Below are 21374 nucleotides of genomic sequence, written 5' to 3'. Positions count from 1 at the left end.
GGTTACTGAAAGTTTAGTGGCTGGGGAGAGGTCCTGTAGAGTTGCTGATTTCTGTGCTGTAATCTGGTGGATTTCCAGCTACCAATGTGATGTCAACTGTCTTGCTAAATTCCTAGAATATGAACAATCTTCTCTCACTAGGCAGTGCAAGCTGACTCCGCCAATTCTACCAATAAAAGGCAAAATTAGACTTTCCCCCATTTCTCTAGCAGAAATCCTATAGGTGCTGAAGAATTCTAGAACTAGAAGGGTTTTTGAAGGTTCCCACCCCACCTCTCTTATTTTACAGGTGAAGAAATTGCCATCTGAAGAGGTTAATCTTCAATGTTCCTTGTCCTGTAACTTTGTGACCATTGTCTTTATGCCAGTATGGCTTAGCAGATGGGAGTGTGCTCACATGTTCTTTCTTCATAGTACTGGATTAAAGGTCAGTCTTTGATTTGCAGAAACTGTCACTATTTGCTGAGCTTTTGCTGTTTATCACTCAAAATAATAAAATCACAAAATCTCTGTCTGCTGTGACTCCAGACACTACCTCTTGTACAGTGCAGTCTTTTCTGTATCCCCTCATGCCTATGCTTGTCCATCTCATTTTTTGTTATTGGTCAGCCCTAACTGGAAGAACATTCTGTTGAAATAAGAGACAGGTAGCAGTAACCCAAATTTACAAATGAGAAGGCAGAGGAGTATCCAATAAGCCCAAGTTCAAATGAAAGCCAGCAATATAACTAAAATTAGAACCCCGAATATAAATCTAAGCCAGTAATCTTTCTCCTATACCATGTAATATCTTACTTGTCCCCGCATATGATTTGGAGAGGATAAGGCAGAGATTGTGCTACGTAGATTGATTCTAAAAAATTGATGACTTTTCAAAAGAACAAGGCAGTTTTCTATCCATATATATTTGTTTCGTTAATAAAATATACCAAACACTTAGCTAGGTACCGTACCGCTTGCAAACAAAGATAAAAGCAGCTCTTCCTTTAAAAACAAAACACAATGATCTAGTTAGAGAAGTGACAAATATATAGGAAAAGATAACTGATGCAGGACACTATAAATAGAGGCACCTGGGTGGCTCAGGGGTTGAGCATCTGCCTTTGGCTCAGGGCATTATCCTGGGGTCCTGGGATAATGTCCCACATCGGGCTCCCCACAAGGAGCCTGCTTCTTCCTCTGCCTGTGTCACTGCCTCTCTCTCTGTCTCTCATGAATAAATAAATAAAATATTTTTTAAAAGAACACTATAAATAATAAATGTCTGTGAATAATACAGATAAAAAATGTTATTAGGGGTTAAAGGGGAAAAAAGATCTTAACCTGAGTGGATACAAAATGCCCAGAAGAATTAGAATGAGACTCTACAACCTGTTCTCACCCTAATTCTCCAGAATCACTTTTCTACAAAGGAAAACCTAGGGAATGTCTACATTTATTACAACATTTGTCATGATTTATTTATTTATTTATTTATTTATTTATTTATTTATTTATTTATTTATCTATCTATCTATCTATCTATCTATCTATCTATATCTATTACAACAAGATTACTTACCATAGCTTAAAACTTTTTTTAAGTTCTATGTTGAAATTCCATCAGAGTCCATCTTAAAACCAAAATAAATTATTTTACTGACAATTGTCATTTGGTTGTTTCTTTCTTCGTCATTTTTTATAGGCATATCATTATTTTAAGACAATAGTAGACCATAGTCTTCCTGTATTAACTTTATAACTTTAAATATTATGAGTGATACACAGAAGTTATGATTCATAGGAAATGAGTAGTATATTGTAAGATTGCCATGTAGGAGTGAATTCCTTTGCCAATGAGCAAACTTACCTGAGTGCCCAGTATCCATAACTCAATGCAGGGGTTTTATTCTTCTCTCCCATCACTCTATATTCATAAATTCCTGTGAAGTGTTCCCTTTAAAATGATTCTGAAAATAAAGCCTATTCTTTGTGCTAGTTTAAACAGTAAAGATCTTTAGATTTTTTTAATAAGTGTAACGTTGAAACTGATAGTGAATCAAGTCAATGACATGAATGAGTGTACCATACACTTTGTATGGAAACAGATAAAGGAGATTTGTGAAACTATTACAGAGAATGCAGCACCCAGAACAATAAGTACACAACAATCGATAGATAAAACTTGGAAGAAAGTTGAGTCTATGGGTTATCTTACTTTGACGGAAGTATTATTCAACAGAAAATTTTGGTATTTAGTATTTAATTCACTTTATATATTCATTAAAGGTACAAAGGAGTAATTTCTTGAATTTTATGAAGGAAATTACATATCTAGTTCAATAGCTTTCAACACCTCCACTCCTTTGAGGTGAAAAGTACTCACCTGAGATGGGCACTGTGTGGCTCAGTTGGTTAAGCATCTGCCTTAGCTCAGGTCATGATCTTAGGGTCCTAGGACCTAGCCCTGCATCCGGCTCCCCACTTGGCAGGGAGTTTGCCTCTCCCCCTGCACCTACCCCCAACTCATGCTCTCTCTCTCAAATAAAAATAAATAAAGTCTTTTAAAAAATAGTACTCATTTGAGAAAAATATTTCTGTATACAAAATTTTATACATAAAATTATATGTATATAAATTTTAAGGATTTTACAGATCCTTGAGGATCACCCATGGACCCCATGATATAATTTATCACTAAGTTATCACTAAAATTTATCACTAAAAGTTTATCACTAATTTTAAATTTATATAGGACACAGAATAAGTTAACTCAAAAATACCTAAGGGCTTGCTCTATTTTATATTTCCTATCATACTTAGCACACTGCTTTGTAATCACCTGTGTCCAGGAATATTGTAACAACTTTCTACATCTTTTGTGTATAATCAAGAGATATCCACAGGTAATTTCCACTAAATTTTTCTTCTTATATTTAGCTAATATACAAAGCATGATCCTTTTAAATTTGATCATGGTCTATATAGTTACAAATGGATAACCTGTGATTTTCTTCCTTTCAAATACTGAGAAACTCCAATACGAATTCACGACTGTAAGATTAAGTTGAGACAGAGGCCATAAGACATGATTAGCAGCTTGCTATTTTGTATTAAGTGGTCTTCACCATTTTTAATCTACTTGACATGCAGTGACAACACATTAAAGTTATTAAGATTAATGACCTAATGATTAATGCTAGAGTGCACATTCATAATCAGTCTGTGAGGAAGATTGTAGTGAAGCATGTGGGAAATATCTGGAACATAAATTCACTAGTGTAGCATCTGTACCACTGTATACCTGTTAATGTACAAATGAGATCAGGTATGTGAAAGTGGCTTACACTATAATATGAAATCTGCAATAAGGAGTTTTTATCATCATTGTTTTCTCATCAATTTAGCAGTTTGTACTCATGCATAAGTAGCAAAATGAAATTTGAAAAGTTTAAGTAAATTCTTTAAATATGAAATGGTGCAGATTCATTTATGGGCTAATCTGATTGACGTTACTCTAATACACAAAAAGGAATATAGTCTGGTTATAATCTCATGATTATAGACAGTAAACTCTAGGTTTTTGTTGGTAAATAGCTTTCCCATTGCAGTTGTTGGGTAAAGATGTCATCAGAGAACAGACATGTAGCATTTGCTCAGCTGATAAATGTTTTTAGAAAGTCTTTTCATGGGTATTCAGAGAGATTCTTCAGATAGAAAACAATTAAGTTTTAAAATTCATAGTAATTTGTTTTAATTGACTGATCTAAGTGCTAGCAATCATACCCCTTGGTTGTCTGGAATAGCTAAAGTTATAGCACCAGGCGCAGCCAGGTCAAAAAGCCCTAATTTGGATCGAAATAAATTGGTAGAAACCACTTTTGAAACATGGAGACCATGAAACAGATTTACATTTCTTTCAAAATAGCCTGGAAAAGAATAATTGAAATTCACTAGAGAAGATTTTATCACTAGCAAACCCAAAGTACAAATGTGTTTTTGTACTGTAAATATTTCACCGGCTTGGGAATGGAGTGAGCTTCATTTTTTGAGAGGGTATGGGTAATAACCCACAAGGCAACAATGAAATAGACGTTCCTATAACTCCTTGTCTTAAGTCTCTTAATCAGTAATGAGATCCTGGCAGTGTTCTTTTATCATTTTCAATCTGTATAGGATATATGTTTTAACTTGACATTTGGGTGAATATGATTTTTAAAAAATAAATTAGAAGTGGGTAAAATTGTATTTATATTCCTATGTAAGTCCACTCTAAAAGACCTGTGCCTAGATAAGCCTCTCAACCCTTTCTTTTATTTGAAACAGGAAATCATTTGAGGTTTATCCCTGTAGGTTTGAGGATAACTTTTGCCTTGAAGAAATCATCTAAACTCACAGATCTTTTGAAGTCAGTTACTTACTGCTGCTGATAGAATACAAAGGGAAAACAAGAACCTTGAGTTAGAGGTTTTCTATATAAAAAGAAAAAATGATTCACCTCCAAAAATATTACACACATATTCTTGATTAATATTCTATGCTATTCTTAATTTAGCAACTGGAAGGGCATCAAAAGGAAGTAACTTTCTCAATTGTTGTAAATAGCAGTGTCCTCTAATAAACTAGCTGGCCACCATACTGTAACTGATGGTAATCCCACTTTCTCATGCTGAAGCAGTATCACTATTACAGGTTGAGGCCTCTCAACCTGTACATAAACCTTTCACCAGGGATCCAGTTTGGTAGTGTCCAGTGCCTATTGATTCTTCATCCCCTTAAATATCCCACTATCATCCCAACATCATTATTTCCAAAAATAAACTCAGCTGCTCACCCACACTTTAACTCATTCTCTTTACCAATTACTCTAGTTGTTCATCTCCTCCAACTTCTTAATATTTGCACTGGAATGTTAATTTTATTTTTCATCTCCTTAATCAACCATCTCTAGCTACTAAATCCTGTCTTTTTTTAAAAAAAATATTTGCAAGTAGTAAAAGTTTAACTTCTTCCTTGCCAACTTGGATGCCTTCTTTTTTCTTCTTGTTGTCTGATTGCTATGGCTAGGACTTCCAGTGCTATGTTTAATATAAGTGGTGAGAGTGGACATCACCTACAATCTAGTAATCACACTACTGGATATTTACCTAAAACATACAAAAACGCTAATTCAAAGGGAAACATGCACCCCTATGTTTATTGCAGCATTATTTATAATAGACAAACTATGAAAGCAGCCCAATATTATTCAGCCATAAAAAATGAAATCTTGCCATTTGCAACAGCATGGATGGAGCTAGAGAGTATAATGCTAAGCAAAATAAGTCAACCAGAGAAAGACAAATATTATATGATTTCACTCATACGTGGAATTTAAAAAACAAAACAAATGAGCAAAGGGGAAAGAAAAAAGACAGGCAGAGAAACGGACTCAACTATAGAGAATAAACTGATGGTAAGCAGGGGAGTGGGGATGGGGGTGGGAAGATGGATGAAATAGTTGTTGGGGATGAAGTTGTAAGGAGCACTGAATGCTGTTCCTAAGTGTTGAATCACTAAATTTTCCACCTGAAACTAATATTACACTATATGTTAATTATTGGAATTTAAATAAAACTTTTAAAAAATGAAATATTTCTAAAATATCACTCCCTTTCTATCATTTATCATGATGATTATAGTCATTACTTCAGTGATAATCCTAATAGTCAACTAACTGTTTTCCCTATGGTCTCTCTTATTTACAACCCAACAAATAAAATGGCTTCACCTGTCTTATTACTCAGGTGGAATGGCGCCCATTGTAGCCATTCATTCTGCTCCACACAGATATACACACATCTGAGATTTGAATTCTTTCTTCCAAGCATGTACTTAATGGCAGCCTGTGTGGAAGCACAGATCTTCTCTCCTTCCAGAACCATTCAGAACTGTGTTTAAACAATTTAGGAATAATCTGAAACTCTCTTCCCCTCATCCCCTTACCTTAAGTCAATCCCTAGCCCTTTCCCTAAATGTTCCTTAAAGTAAACTTTCTTTTCTAAACCCTCGTGACCACTTTAGATCAAACTTTCTCTTTTTGAACAATTGAAATAGACTTCAATCTTCTTGCCCAAATGTTGTTTCATCTCCAGCCTACTTCAATCTTCTCCCTACATTACTATTTGGGTTTTCAAGCATAGTGTTTCTTCTGTCTTGGTTACCCTCTGCTAGCATGTCTGTATAATAAACATCATCTTTCAAGATCCAATGGAAGCAACATCTTACCTAAGAAGCTTTTACTGTCCTCAGTTCCCTAGTTCAATTTGGTAACTTGCCCAGTGTCCCTATAATACCACTTTGCCATTATCTGTTTACATATTTCTTTTAGGGGTCTATAGAATTCTTAAGAACTGCTAATATATATTACTTAATTTTATATTTTTTAGTACTTGCCTCAATAAACATGTGTTAAATGGATGAATTGAGTAAATAAATGGGAGAGGGAGGGAGCATGTGAAGATAAGAGTAAGTACATGAATGACCTAAAGTATTTAGTAAAAGTGTCCTACCAAAATATCCACTGCACATTCTGTTTTATGGCTTTTAAATTAAACAGTAAATATCCATTTAATTCAGGACTATTAAACTCATAATTCTTTTTTGATTCTCTCCCCAATTTCTTTTTTCCATCTGCCAGTCTGGCATAATTACAATTCCTACCTCAGGGTAGTGAAAATTAATTGGCTTGTAAATAATGATAAATTAGTCAATGCTCATAAAATGCTCTCAAGATGAAAAGCACTCTAACCATCACCTCTAAGCATTTTTTATTTATTAGAAAATAAATTGATGCATTATCAATATCTGGACCACCCGCACCTATGATTTATGCCTTAAATACCATTAAGCTTTTTCTCTAATTCTAAAATTGTCTTACTTCATTCTGTTATGTAGAGTCTTACATCACTGTCATTGTGGTAAGACATATGATGAAATTAGTCACCATAAACAGAATCTAAAACAATGATTTGGATCTTAGAATTTAGAGTAGTCAGCATATTCAGGCTCTCATTCTTGACTGTGACCTGATTTAAATTTTACCCGCAATTTAACCTGAGACTGGTTAGGATAAAGTAGAGTAGTTTAGGGCTAGTGTGGGAAATATGTTACTTCAAGTTTAGGATACCTCAGGAGATAGAGAAACTCACAGGTCCTGGAAAAGTCAAAACATCATTCTAAAAGGGAGATATGGGGTTCGTAGATCTTCTCTCTGAAAAGGATCATAACCTGTTCCAAAGAGTACCACATCTAAAGGCATATATAACTTCACATGACTAAATAAAGATAGATACATAAACATATGACAGAAAGGAAGCCATATAAAATTGCCAGTTCTATATTCTATGTGTTTGACACTAAAATGTGATTTCACTCATAGAATTGAGGCAGTAGTAAATGATATTTCTTGGCTAAGCTTTCTCTCTCTCCTTCAATGTTTTTGTGTTATTTTAGTGATTCATTAAATTAAGGTTTGGGCAAATAACACAATATATCACTTAATGTTCAAAACTATTATGTCCATTTTACACTTGAGCAAACTGAGCCTTTGAGAGATTTTTTATTTTTTTTTAATTTATTTTTTATTGGCGTTCAATTTACTAACATACAGAATAACCCCCAGTGCCGTCACCCATTCACTCCCACCCCCCGCCCTCCTCCCCTTCTACCACCCCTAGTTCGTTTCCCAGAGTTAGCAGTCTTTACGTTCTGTCTCCCTTTCTGATATTTCCCACACATTTCTTCTCCCTTCCCTTATATTCCCTTTCACTATTATTTATATTCCCCAAATGAATGAGAACATATAATGTTTGTCCTTCTCCGACTGACTTAAACTTATCCAAACACATGTAGTGAATCAGTAGAAGAGCAGGTCTCAAACTCACAAATGGTTTAAATGAGTGTCCCTCCTCCCAGCTACTATACTATACTTATTTTATGATAAGATGATAAAAGGCCAGATATATTAATTAGTTCCCATGTGAAGGGCCAACATTGTGGGGGACAGGGATTTTCTGTACAATTTGTAAAAACCCTTCAGAGTGTTCCTATCTCAGTTTTCTTGAACTGCTTTTTGAGCTCTAGAATGAGGGGACTGCAATAAAAGGCTTTAAAAATATGGACTCTGTAGTAGTGGATTAGCATTGGCAAGCAGCCTTCACAGCTACCCGAGATAGCACTCTGTGTGCAGATATTGGGTGCCCTGGAAGACCTGAGACACCCATCACAGGCAGAGCCAGCAAAGGAGTCACTTTTAAAACACACCAGCATAAGCAGTCTTGTCTTTGGAGGGCACCTTTGGTGGTAGTACAAACAATGCTTCAAAGCCTCCACTTTTAGGCTCCAAGATGAGATGGGAGGAGTGAAGAAAATGTCTGATGCTGTGGCAAAGCCAAGAGAAGCTTTTTTCACAAAACACATGTGAGTAATTTCTGGAAAGACCCCAAAATTATGAGAAGAATTTATTTTATAGACAGATGTTCTCATAAAAATGATGTCTGATCTAGAAAAAACATTGTGACAGTTATATCATGACTGTTTTACTAGAATTATTTTAGTTTTTATTATTTTGAAGATTCTTTCTAGTTCTAACATTCTATAGTTTTTAGATATAATATTTTATTTTGTTAGTGCCTTCTCACTCAAAGCAATCATATTGTTAGGATCACCAAGTCTAAAAAGAGGCAGAATCAGAGCAATGTTGAACTGCAAGGCATTCAAAGGATAGATGAACTAGCATATTTGAATTTTCTTTAAGTACTTGTACTAAAAAATGAAATGGAAACGTGAGTTAACAGTAGGGTTTTTTTTCTCACTCTAAAAGACTAGGAAATTTGGAGATGATTGGTTATTCCCTATTTGAAATAAGTTGTGCAACAAGTTATGTAATTTTATGTCAATTTTCCTACAGGAAGTCTTTGAAGATCAAGAATAGGTATTAAGACCATTTGCCAACCCAGTCAGCCCATGATTTTATTATTTCCTCTTAAGAAGTGTGATGTATGGAACATCTCTGTGTTGCCTCTCAGGGCAAGCCAATCCCCCAAAAGAGTATAATGCATGTTCTTCAGAGCAATGCTTATAAAGGAAAGAAGCAGAATTTGAGAGAGGGAAGAGTTGACTAGCAATGCTATTGCAAAGAGTTCTTAGTAGATGCTATGTGGATGTGTGAAATTAGAATAGCTCATCAGAGTTGTCCTGAATCAAAGAAAGGGGTCTGGGACTTTGTACCATGCTTGACCAGTCACTAGTTGCCAACTAGCCCCTGCAAGGGGATGCCCTAGGAGTGTGGCAGCATCCTTTCGAAATGACAATTCCAGGAGAGGGATTCAACTGTGAGCAGTTAACACTCCACTTTGTCTTTGCCTTTTATACTGACTGTTGTTCATGTTCACAGCCATGAATTTCTTGCATTTATTTTCTTATATTCAATGCTTGGCACAGTATCTTGCCTATTGTAGGGTTTTTTTTGGAGAGATCAATAGATAGATATAGATATATAGATGTAGAGATATATAGATATATAGATATAGATATATTCTCTTGGTCCCATTAGGACAAATCATATCTGTTATTTTCTGAAAAAGAAATGGATAAATTTTGAGCTTTAAATGTATTTTCTCCAGATCTATTAACAGCTAACTGGCATGTAACATATATAAGTTTAAGATGATTAACACGATGATTTGATACAAATATATATTGTAAAATGATTGCAACAATAAGTTTAGTCAATACCTGTAACATCCCACATTGTCATTTGTCTCTGTGTGTGTGTGTGTGTGTGTGTGTGTTGATAACACTTAAGATCTACTGTCTTAGCAACTTTTAAGTATTAATACAGTATTGTATGGCACCTTAAATACCATGGGCTTATTTATCTTATAACTAAAAATTACTTTAACCAACATCTCTCCATTTTCCTCATTTCCAAGTCCCTGGCAACCATTTTTACTTGTCTCCATTTCTATGAGTTCTGCTTTTCAAGATTTCACATAGAAGGGAGAAAGAACATGAAGGGAAGGTGGGGGGAGGGGGAGGAAGGGGAAAATAAGTGAAGAGGATTAAGAGGTACAAACTTCCAGTTATAAAATAAATAAGTCATGGAGATGAAAAGCATAGCATAGAGAACTTTTTAAAGGTTGGGGGAGAACATGGAGTATTTGTCTTTGTCCAACTTATTTTACTTAGTGCAACGCACTCAAGGTCCACCCATGTTGTAGCAAATAGTAGGACTTCCTTCTTTCTTGTGGCTGAATACTATTCCCGTGTCTGTGTGTGTGTGTGTGTGTGTGTGTGTGTGCGTGCCACATTTTCTTTAACCCTTCACCTAGTGATAGACACTTGAGTGGTTTCCATATTTAGTGTGATAAATGCTGCAATAGCAATGGAGGCCCAGATATCTCTTTGAGATAGTGAATCCATTTCTTTAAGATATGTACCTAGAAGTGGACTTGTAGGATTATCTGATAGTCCTAGTTTTAGTTTTTGGAGGAAACTCCATACAGTTTTTGTTTTTTTGTTTTTTTTTAGTGGCTATACTAATTTATATTCCCAGCAAAAGTGCACCAAGTTTCTCTTTTCTTCCACATCCTCATCAACATTTATCTCTTTCTGACGATAACCATTTTAACAGGTGTGAAGTGATACCTTTCTGCAGTGTTGATTTGTAGTTTGATAATTAGTGACACTAAACATCTTTTCATGTATCTGTTGGCCATTTATATGTCTTCTTTGGGATAAAGTCTGGTCAAGTCCTTGCCTATTTTTAATTAGATTATTTGTTTTTCTACTATTAAGCTATATGAGCTCCTTATATATTTTGATTATTAACTCCTCATCAGATTGATGGTTTATGAATATTTTCTCTTATTCTGTAGATCATCTTTGTATTTTGTTTCTTTTGCTATGCAGAAACAGTTTATTTTGATGTAGTTCTGCTCATTGATTTTTGCTTTTTTTTTTTTTGCTTGCCATTTTGGTGTCATCCAAAAGAATTGTTGCCAAGAACAATATCAAGAAGCTTTCCCCTGTATTTTCTTTTAGGAGTTTTATGATTCTGGGTCTTACATTTAAGTCTTTAATCCATTTTAAATTAATTTTTGTGAATGGTGAAATATAGGGTCCCAGTCTCATTCTTTTGCATGTGAATATCCAGTTTTTCCAACACCATTTATTGAAGAGACTATCTTTTTCCTATTGCATATTCTTGGCTGCTTTGTCAAATATTAATTGGCTGTATATGCATGGGTTTATTTCTGGGCTCCTGATTCTGTTCCATCAGTCTATGTTTCTGGGTTTTTTTGTTTGTTTCTTTTGTTTGCCAGTACCATAATATTTTGATTATTATAGCTTTTTAACAAAGTTTGAAATCAGAAAATGTAATGCCTCCTACTTTGTTCTTTGTCAGGATTACTTTGGCTTATTTGGGATCTTTTGAAGTTTATACACATTTTAGGGTTGATTTTTCTTTTTCTGTAAAAAAGCCATTGTAATTTTGACAGAGATTGCATTGACTCCATAGATGGCTTTGCATAGCATGGATATTTTAACAATATTAAATATTTTCATCTATAAACAGGACACATTTATTTGTGCCTTCTTCAATTTCTTTCATCAATGTTGTATAGGTTTTAATGAACAGATCTTTTACCTCCTTGGTTAAATCTATTCCTAAGTATTTGATTACTTTCAATGCTATTGTAAATGGAATTTTCTTTATTCTTTTAAGATAGATTTTTATTAGTGTATAGAAATGCAATTGATTTTTGTATGCTAACTTTGTATCCTGCAGCTTTATTGAATTTGCTTATTCTAATAATTTTTTGGTAAAGTGTTTAGAATTTTCTATACATAAGATCACATTACCTGCAAATGAAGATAATTTTACTTCTTCCTCTCTCATTTGGATGCTTTTCTTTCTTTTACCTGCTAAATTGCTCTGTCTAGAACTTCTACTACTGTGTCAAATAGGAGTGAGTGATGAGACTGGGCTCCTTACTCTTATCCATGATATTGAAAGAAAAAATTTCAACCTTTCACCATTGAGTGTGATGTTAGCTGTGGGTTTGTTATATATGGTCTTTATTATATTGAGATGCATTCCTTTCATGACAAGTTTTTTGAGAGTTTTTATCATGAAAGGATGTTGAATTTTGTCAAATGCTTTTTCTGCATAGTTGAGATAATCCTGGACAGTGTTCCTTGTGTGTTTAAGAAGAGTGTGAATTTCAGTGCTGTCGGATGGAATGTGCTCTTTATGTCTGTTAGGTCCACTTGGTCTAAGATATTATTGAAAGTGGAGGTTTTCAAGTTCCTTGCTATTACTGAAGTGTCGTCTATTCCTCCCTTCAGATCTGTTGGTATTTGTTTAATTAATATATTTAGGTGCTCTGATACTGGGTGCATATGTACTTACAATTGTTATATACTCTTAATGAATTGACTCCTTTTCTTTCTTTTGTTTTTAAGAAGTTATTTATTTATTCATGAGAAACAAAGAGAGGGAGAGGGAGAGACAAAGGCAGAGGGAGAAGCAGGCTCCCTGTGGGGAGCCTAATGCAGGACTCGATCCCAGGACCCTGGGATCATGACCTGAGCTAAAGGCAAACATTCAACCACTGAGCTACCCATGTGCCCCCTTTCATTTCTTATTAGTGTTTTACCTAAAGTCTATTTAGTCTCATAAAAGTATGGCTACCCTTGCTCAGTATTGGTCTTCATTTGCATAGAGTATCTTTTACCATCCCTTTGCTTTGACCTTACGTGTGACCTTAAAGTTGAAGTGAATCTTTTCCTGGAAGCATATATTTGGGTCTTGTTTTTAATCCAGCCATTCTATGCCATTTGTTTAGAAAATTTAATCCATTTACACTTAAATAATTATTGGTCAGTAACAACTTATTGATGACATCTCATTAATTGTTTTCTAAGTGTTTTGTAGTTTCCTTCTTCCTTTCTTCTATTCCTGTCTTTCTTTATGAATTGGTGATTTTCCACAGTGGTGTACCAGCCTCTTTCAAGCTTAGTGAGGCTGTTCATCTTCCACCTGATCTAGCTTACTTATCTCTTATATTAGGTTGTGTTCAAATATCATCTTTCATAAAGAGATGCTCACTGACCCCATCGAAGGTAACTCTGAACTCAGTCAACTGTTCCATTATTACTCTCTATCCCTTTATAATGAGACCTTATTCTTCATAGCCCTTTGTCTCCTCACTATTGTCTTCCCAATATCAATTAGTGTTCATAGTATATAATAACTACAATAAATACTAAGTGAATGAAATCGCTCACTCATTAATATTTATCAAGTACCCTGTATGTGGTACAATGTTATTTCTGGGTATATAATGAGGAGTACAGTAGTTATGGACCTTGATTTCATGAACTTTATAGTCCAGTAATTGAAACAAATATTAACCAAAAAGCCAAAGAAACAAATGTAGAAAGCTTGTATTTTATTTCTGATGTTGCGACTACCATCTAGATGATGCTCTGGTGCACCTGTGAATCATTCAGATTCTTATCAACACACAGAATCCAACTGCAATGATTCAAAAGATTTTAAATAAAGGAATATTTACAGAGGTAGGTAAGCACTAAGGGAATGGACAAAGAACCCGAGATATTCAAAGATCACCCAGCTCAGAAAGCCATTGCTGCCCTTAGGAGTAAAGGGTTAAAGAGAACAAACAGTATCTTTGGAAACCAGTAAGGACTGAAGCTGTGGAAATGGACCACAAAAGTGTGGTAATAAAAAAGATGGTAGCCACTTCCAGAGATATAGCCAAATATGAATCAAGATCAGGGGGTTACACCCTAATGTCCCTACTCTTCTCCATCCTCTGCTTGTGCATCCTGCTGGCCAAATCCAACAGGAATCCGGGTAGCAAGAGAATAAGGGTGATGAAGTTTCCAGGTGTCAACATTCTGGGGCACAAAACAAAGCAGGGAAAGGTGAAGACTACATTTTGAGTGTTTGTGTCGAGGAATGGAGTGTAGAAAGGAGTTGGGAACAGAGAATGGTCAAGAAGAGTTGAAAGAACTGAACAATATTGTAGTAGAGATTGATTTATATATAGTGTTAGCATCATGACAATGATCCCAATGAAGGGAAGAATTAAGTCACTTAAGCTTTATGCAGTTTTAATGTTTAATTTTATATTTTTATTATCATAATTTAAGCATTTGTTCACAACCCTGAAATATATACCTTTATCTGACCAAAAGAAAAAATCTACTTCTCTTTTCCCTCTCTCTTCCCTCTTCCTTCCCTTCCCCTTCCTCCTACCTTCCCCTTGTCATCCCTTCCTTCAGTTTGTGTTTTATTGATGCCAATGTCCGGCCTTGACCAAGCACTCCCTGCTCCTTCTGCTGCTGCTTCTCCATATTCGCGTTTTCCTTGTTGAGTGTTCAGCTGGGGGCACATAGTACATATCTTATTGAGCTGCAGATCCAGAGGGTTGCGCTTCTAGGCCCTTGCAGAATTTCCTGAGGCTCTCCTTCTGAATCTGGCTGATGACTTGAGAACACGGGATAGATTTGCAAACAACTCAGATCTCAGAGAACTGGGAAGCCACGCAGCAGACAGTCACTTTGGGGATGCGCACCTGGGACAGCTCCACTTTCTGGTCTTCCCGCTGCTTAAGCAGCTCCTGCCTCTTGCCTGGAAGGTCTGGAGGCTTCATCTTGGCCATGTGTGGACAATCCCCCGTTGCCGCCAAGGGAAAGATGCCAAGGGAGAGCGCAGAATTATTTTCTCTTAAATACCAGACGTTCCTCCGCCCCAGAGTATCTCAAGGTGATGAAATTTACCGATGATTCTGTGGCCCACTAGTAAATTCTGTGGAAAGAGTTGAAAAAAAAAAAAAAAAACTAGTCCCCAAATAACCATTATAGGGAGCTATCTGTTTTAAAACCAGCTAATTTTTTTTTTAAGGTCATTTTTAAATCCTAAATTATCACTTAAATAAGGATTACTATGTTAAATGTATTTTGCAAATACGTGTGTATTCTGGGCAGTTGAATGTAGCAGGGAATGCCATTGCTCCTCTTACTCCTGTGCCCTTGTGAAGCTACTATCTCTCAGCTCTGAACCTCCTCGCCTTTACTGTGCTTTGTGATGCGGGAGCTGGGATGCTTCAAGGGACACTATCCCTTCTCCCTGATAGCTGGCCACTGCCAGGATGAAGACCGGCGGGCAGGAGGTGGGAGCTAGAACCCACCAATGCTCCCTGTTATTACCAGCATGGCTGAGTGGCCATGGGTCACTCCCATAGCAGGGGGGTTCCTCACTCCCAGGACTGGCCTCTTTGTGACCTCTTTGGGACACCAGCCCCTTTGAGTAGCAGACTCCCCTCAGAGATCTGACTTTCAAGTTCAGGATGCTTCCTCCAAGCTTTAGCTCTAATGATCTCAAACTCATCTCTTTTGTTCTACCCCTGAGGATGGTAGTTGATTATGTTTACTGCCTCTATGCTACCTAAGGGTCCCCTTTTCACTTTTCTAGCTCCCTCATACCTGTTTAACTGATGCCCTGTATTAAATACTTTGTTAAAATAACTGGCGTGGCTATGTTGTCCTGACTGGACCTAGACAGATACACTTCTTCTCACTGTACCGTTATTCCCAGTCCTCTTCCCTAACCCAACCAAATTCACTTTGTTTTCAACCTAGTCCACTGTTTTTAAGAGTGGAGTAGTCATCCCCAGAGCCATGAACACATTGTTTTGTATAGTAAGAGCTAGAATCTCCATGAATCCAGAAATAAATCCAATTTATTTCTATATCTTCTGTATGTTAGGTGTTTTAAGCATGGTAGGAAATATTTCTGTGTGTCATCACTGACCTACAATCTGGTGGGGAAGACATATTTTACAGATGTGAGAAGAAAAAAAATGATCACAAAATGCAAGGCCATGTATATTCATGGCATGTGACATTTGGAGAAAAAAGGGATTTGGTGAGGATTTAATAGCTAAAAATTTCTTCATGCAGGACCTGGGACTTGACATCTCAAGTTATAGGAAGAAGGTAATAAAAAGATTGAAAACCAGAAGGTATTCTAAGCAGAAGGGTGATTTAAGACAAAATATGGATATAACATTTACTTTTTTTATTTTCATTAGTTCAATCACTCCATTTGTTCATCTATTCAGTTAATTCACATATATTTTTATATAGCTTCTCTATGCCAGATCCTCTGGGATCAGTGAGAGACTCTGACACACTGGTAGACAAAAGAGATATACTCCTGTCCCTTGAGACTCATAATTTTATTTTATTTTATTTTATTTTATTTTATTTTATTTTATTTATTCATGAGAGACAGAGAGAGAGGCAGAGACACAGGCAGAGGGAGATGCAGGCTCCTCTCAGGAAGCCCGATGCGGGACTCGATCCCAAGACCCTGGAATCATGACCTGAGCCAAAGGCAGACGCTCAACCACTGAGCCACCCAGGTGCCCCTTGAGGCTCATATTTTAGGAAGAGAGATAGGTTGCTCAAATAATCACACCACAAATGTATAATTGTCATCGCTTTATGGCCAAAAAAGAGGTTAAGGTGTCTATGGGAAGAGAATAGAGGTAACCAGGCAAAGTGTGAAAGAATAGTCTTCCTGTTCAAGTGATTGACATGTGCAAAAATCTACGCGGAGAAGGAACAAGGGTACAAGGGACTAGAAGCAGGCCTCCTATATGGATGGACGAAAGAGTTGAGAAACATGGATTTCTATGGAATGCCATCCATTGCCATCTTAACTGGCTTATAATTAGAAGCACTGGAAATCAATAGATAGAGCAGGCCAACAAGAAACAGAGAGGAAACTGCCAGAACCACCTCCTGTCTGTGTAAACCAAACAGGCCTTGGCCAAAGTTTCAGCCCCAGGAAATAACATTTCAGACTATAAACTGAGAGAATAGAAGAGATGAGTCCTTACGCCAGTATGCTATAGAGGACTTTTGCTCACTAACGACTCCACAGGGGAGGAAGAAAGAGGAGTAGTATCTGATGTGGAAACGAAGGACTAGCTCTCTGGAGCAGAGCATTTTAATTTCACAAGCACAGAGTACAGCATCCTAGAATCCTCTCCTAGTATATCCTTTTGGTCTCCAAAATGCATGAATTTATTAAGAGTGCAGATGACTTGGTTATAGAAAACAGTTTCAGCATTTGGCATAATTAATGTAAATATTGCACGCAATAGAAAAATAATCCAACACCTTCTTTATTTAAAGCAGGCTTAATTAATGTCAAGTGCTGTAACAAGTGGTAATCTCCCCCTGCCTGCCTCTCGTCTCACCCTGTGTGCGGATGCTCCCTGCTGCCTTGTTTACCTGCAGACTTTAGTGTCTAAACGCACAGGAGGGAGTTTATGCTTTATTTCTAAAGCTTTCTCTCTTCCTTCCTTTAGAAGTAGCTTCTTTCAGTAAGAGAAACTATTCCCAAAGCCTCTTGAAAATGATTTTCTTGTAGACAAGTTCTATGTCTTGCATTCCTTGCAACGACCTACACAGACCCACTCCAGGTTTATAGGCCTAACCACTGGGAGCAGGAATGTAGGTCATCTATATTGGCCACAGCCTAACAACTGGACTCCTTCCCCTCTCCTTCTGCCTTCAGATTGACTCCACAGGGATCCTAAACAAGACAAGAAACTGGTTGGGGTGTCAGAAGCAAATGTCAAGAAAACAGAAAGAATTGTATTAGGCTTACAAAATAGCCGGGAGGGATTCTTCGAGTGGACTGCCTTCCTTGGGAGTGAAATGGCATGCCTGCTTAACATCAGCAGTTTCACATCAGCAAAGGGGCCGAAGCCACTATTATGTCTCTCTATTAAGCATTTACATCATGTTTTATCATTGCTGAAGCAAGGCACATTAATTTTCTTAGTGATCTTCTGTACAGTATTTTTAGACTTAGACCGTTAAAGAGGTCTGAGGGATTTTTTTAAGTGTAATTGACATACAATATCCTATTAATTAGAGGTGTACCTCATAGTGATTTGATATTTGTTTACATTACAAAATGATCCCCACAATAACCTCAGGTACCATTTGTCACCATACAAATTAAGCAAGATATTATCGACTGTATTCTCTAGGCTGTACATTGCATCTGCATAACTTATTTACTTTACAAGTGGAACTTTGTACCCCGTGATTCCCTTTACCTGTTTCACCCATTTCCAACTCCTCTCCCCTCTGCTCACAAACCGTTCATTTCCTATATCTAAGAGTCCTTTTCTGTTTTATTTTGTTTGTTCTTTTTTTTTTTAGATTCCACATATATGTGAAATTGTATAGTTTTTGTCTTTCCCCATCTGACTTATTTCTTTTAGCATAACATCTCTTAGACCACCCCCCCCAGTTTATCAGAAATGGCAAGATTTCATTATTTTTATGACTTAATATTTCATTGTGCACATATACCACATCTTCTTTCTCCATTCATCTATTGACAGACACTTCTTTCCCCATTGATCTATTGACAGATAAAGTAAGGCTTCCATTCCTTATCTAATGAAAATAATGCTGTAATAAACGTGGGGGTTATCTCTTCAAGTTGATATTTTTGTTATATTCAGATAAATATCCAAAAGTGGAATCCTGTGTTGTATAATAGTTTTATTTTTAATTTTTTAAGGAAACTCCATACTATTTTCCACAGTGGCTGCACCAGTGTACATGCCCATGAACAGTGTACAAGGCTTCCCTTTTTTTCTCTCCATCCTCACCAACACTTGTTTTATTTTGTCTTTTTGATAATGGCCCATCTGATTGATATGAGATGATATTACACTGGGGTTTTTATTTGCAGTTTCCTTATGGTAAATTATTTTGAGCATCTTTTCATGTGCCTGCTGGCTATCTGTAAGTCTTCTTTGGAAAAATATCTTTTGGAGTTGCCTACCCACTTTTTAATTGGGTTGGGGTTTTTTAATATTAAATTGTGTAAGTTCTTTATATATTTTGGTTATTAGCCGCTTATATGATTTCCAAATATCATCTCCCATTCAGTATATTTTTTTAAAGATTTTATTTATTTATTCATGAGAGACAGAGAGAGAGAGAGGCAGAGACACAGGCAGAGGGGAGAAGCAGGCTCCATACAGGGAACTCCACGTGGGACCCGATCCTGGGTCTACAGGATCAAGCCCTGGGCTGAAGGTAGCACTAAACCACTGAGCCAACCGGAGTGCCCATTCAGTATATTGTCTTTACATTTTGTTGAGTTTTCTTCACTGTGCAAAACTTTTCTGGATTAATATAGCCTCATTTGTTTATTTTAGCTTTTGTTGCCTTTGAGGAAACTGGTCTAGAAAAAATATTGCTAAGACTGATATCAAACAGCTCACTGACTACATGAATTTATTTTGATATATGGTATAATAGTGGTCTAATTTCATTCTTTCTTAAAATTTTTTTATTTAAATTCAATTTGCCAACATATAGTATAATACCCAGTGCTCATCCCATCAAGTGCCCTCCAAACTGCCCATCATCCAATCATACCATACCTTCCACCCCTTCTGCAACCCTTTGTTTGTTTCCCAGAGTTATGAGTCTCTCATGGTTTGTCTAATTTCATTCTTTTTTAGTTTTTTGTATGGGCTATTCAGGGCCTTTCATGGATCCATCCAAATTTTAGGACTAGATGTTCTAGTTCTGAAAAAAAAAAATTCCTTTGGCATTTTCATGGGGTTTTGCATTGAATCTGTAGATTGCTTTTGGGTAGAAAGGATATTTTAACAATATTAAGTCTTCCAATCCATAAGCACAGTAAATCTTTCCATTCATTTTGTCATGTTTAATTTTTTTCATCAGTGTCTTATAGTTTTCAAAGTACAGGTCTTTCACCTCTCTGGTTAAATTTGTACTTCTATATATAGTATCACATTATCTGTAAGTACTGACAGTTTTATTTCTTCCCTTCCAATTTGGATGCTTTCTATTTCTTCTCTAATTACCGTGCCCAGGAATTCCAGTATTTTGTTAAATAAAAGTGGCAGGAGTGGATATCCTTGTCTTGTTCCCGATCTTAGAAGAAAAGCTTTTAGCTTTTTTGTTTTTTTACCCTGATGCAATAATCCTATACCTACTTTATTAGGAGTTTTTATCCTGGGGCGTCTGGATGGCTCAATTGGTTAAGTATCTGTCTTTGGCTCAGGTCATGATCCCAGGGTCCTGAGATCAATTCCTGCATCAGGCTTCCTATTCTGCTGGGAGTCTGCTTCTGCCCTGCCCTCTGCCTGCTGCTCCAGGTGCTCCTGCTCACTCTCTCAAATAAGTAAATAAATAATCTTCTATAAAAAAGAGGGTTTTGTAAAATCATAAATGAATGTTGAATTTTGTCAAATGGTTTATCTACTTATGTGATTTTTATCCTTCACACTGTCAATTTGGTGTATCACACTGATTGATTAGCAAATGTTGAAGTATACCTTGAGTAAACCTCACTTGATAATGGCGTATGATCCTTTTAATGTATTGTTACATTCTGTGTGCTAGCATTTTCTTGAGGATTTTTGCATCTGTGTTCATCAGAGATATTGGCCTGTAATTTTTTTTATGCTGTCCTTGTCTGGTTTTGGTATCAGGATAACACTGACATCCTAAAGTGAATTTCAAAGTGCTCCATCTTCTATTTTTTGGAAGAATTTGAGAAGGATAGTTACTAATTTCTTTAAATGTTTGAAGGAATTCAGTTGTGAAGCCATCTGGTCCTGGACTTTTGTTTTTTGGGAGTTTTTAAATTACTAATTCTATTTCATTACTTGTAATTGATCTATTCAGATTTTCTGTTTCTTTATGATTCAGTCTAAGAAGGTAATGTGTTCCTAAAAAAGTATCCATTTCTTCTAGATTTTTCAATTTGTTGGCGTATAATTGTTTATAATTATCTCTTATGATCCTTTGTATTTCTGTGGTGTCAGTTGTAACTTCTTCTTTTTCAGTTCTCATTATATTTATTTGGGCCTTCTTTTCTTTTTTTTCTTGATGAATTTGGCTAGAGGTTTGTTGATTTTGTTTATCTTTTCAAAGAACCAGCTTTTAGTTTCATTGATTTTTTTCCCCTATTTTTAAAGTCTCTCATTTATTTCCTCTCTGATCTTTATTATTTCCTCCTTTTACTAATTTTGGGCTTTGTTCTTCTTTTTAAACTTCCTTTAAGCGTAAACATACATTGTTTATTTGGGATGTCTGTTTCTTGAGATAGGTCTATATCACTATGCATTTCCCTCTTAGAACTGCTTTTGCTGTCTCTCCTCGAGTTTGGAATATTGTATTTTATTTTGTCTCCAGGTATTTTTTTATTCTGTCTTTGATTTCTCTGTTGACCTATTGATTGT

The 21374-nt window shown here is 36.1% G+C and overlaps 1 long non-coding RNA gene across 2 annotated transcripts in view; it reads left to right on the top strand.

Annotated features, from left to right (window-relative positions):
• LOC144284423 (uncharacterized) overlaps positions 1–21374 on the top strand; it is a 302816-nt gene that overhangs the window by 182019 nt on the left and 99423 nt on the right. The window contains exon 6 of one of the 2 annotated variants that reach the window (XR_013352778.1): positions 290–427. The exons of the other annotated variant lie outside the window; for it this stretch is intronic. This is a non-coding gene — a long non-coding RNA (uncharacterized LOC144284423). The remainder of the gene's footprint in view (positions 1–289; positions 428–21374) is intronic. 2 annotated transcript variants of the gene reach the window in all.

Source organism: Canis aureus, chromosome 15 (genome assembly GCF_053574225.1).
Source record: "Canis aureus isolate CA01 chromosome 15, VMU_Caureus_v.1.0, whole genome shotgun sequence".
NCBI lineage: Eukaryota > Metazoa > Chordata > Mammalia > Carnivora > Canidae > Canis > Canis aureus.
This window is presented reverse-complemented; position numbering and strand designations above follow the sequence as displayed.